Here is a 1,503-nt window from a genome sequence, read left to right as displayed (position 1 = left end):
CCCAGGTCGGGCCGGCCGCCTACCCGCAGCGGCTGGTATGTACAGGTCGACTCGTCGCACCCACGAGCAAGCCCGCCGTGCGGTGCTGGACACCGCCGAGCGGGAGGCGGCACAGCAGCGGAATCCCTCTGCTGGGGGCCCGGCCGCGGCCGCGGCGGATCGGCTGGTCAGCGGCCGCGGCCGCTGCCGGCGGGGACGCTTCCGATTTATCTGGAATTTCTCCTTTGGCAGGTGGATGTAGAATACATATAGCTTCTACATTCAATCTTTTGCGGAGCGAGATATGTAACTTTATGTCAAACTCGGTGCCATATAAAGCTATCTTTGTCGCGCTCCGATTTATTGGGCATGTCTCCTTTGGCATTTCGATATAGAATGGATATAGCATTCAAGCTCTATTTTTTGCGGGGCGAGATATGTAAGCCACTGACTGACTGACTGACTGACTGACAGCAGTGAACCCGGGGGGCTCGGCCCCCCGAATGGCGCTTCGCGCCCGGGGCCTCGCCCAAAAACGCCGATGTTCTCTCCGATAACACTGACCTAAGAATGCGCACCACTGCCGCACAGCACCAACAACACACCCTTCCCGTCTCCACCCACTCCTTCTCCGCGGACTTCAGCATGCTCAAAGCTTATTACGCAACGCAATCCCTTGGTGCTGAAAGGCGGCTGGAGACGTACACGGAAACCGACGGACAGACAGACAGACAGGAACATATCCACTAGACAAGCAGGCAGACGGTCGCCCACTTCGCCCGCAAAATTGGTGAAATTGGACTCGTCAGTCCAGATGTGCGCGTGTGAAGCGGATAATGCTCAAAGTCGAAGCGCAGCGCCTACCAGGGATGTCGGAGTTAATTAATCACGTAATACCTCACTGGGCTGCTGAAGTTCCAGGCGTACAAGCTCAAGAAATACATACACACACACACACGCACACACACGCACGCACACACACACACACACACACACACGCACTTACTTCACTAGAAAGTACAGCTACTTCGACGCAGATACCTTCTGCAATGTGCAGGCTGGCTACATGCCCGTGCCCGTGCCGTATGTGAAGCATGCACAGGTACGGTAGGTAAGCTATTGCCGGTTCTTCAGGACCGAATACGCAAAATCTATGTATCGGAATATGTGGACAGACGCCTCAGACACCGGTGCCACCTTGCTTCACCATAATCTGCAACATTACAAAGTAAGGAGCATTACAGTTCGCGAGACACAACCGACACAACCACCTCGTATGCGCGGATGCTCAATCTTCCAGGGCCATCAGCCGCTCTATTTTAGTGCGTCACCCGCAGCTGGCTGGCTGGCTGGCTGGCTGGCTGGCTGGCTGGCTGGCTGGCTGGCTGGCTGGCTGGCTGGCTGGCTGGCTGGCTGGCTGGCTGGCAGCAGCAGCAGCAGCAGCAGCAGCAGCAGCAAGAGCCTGCTCCGGGACGCAAAGGACGCACTGGTCACCTCCTCTTAGACATCCTCTTACACCGGCTG

This window comes from Volvox carteri, assembly GCF_000143455.1.
Source record: "Volvox carteri f. nagariensis unplaced genomic scaffold VOLCAscaffold_81, whole genome shotgun sequence".
In the NCBI taxonomy this organism is placed as follows: domain Eukaryota; kingdom Viridiplantae; phylum Chlorophyta; class Chlorophyceae; order Chlamydomonadales; family Volvocaceae; genus Volvox; species Volvox carteri.
This window is presented reverse-complemented; position numbering follows the sequence as displayed.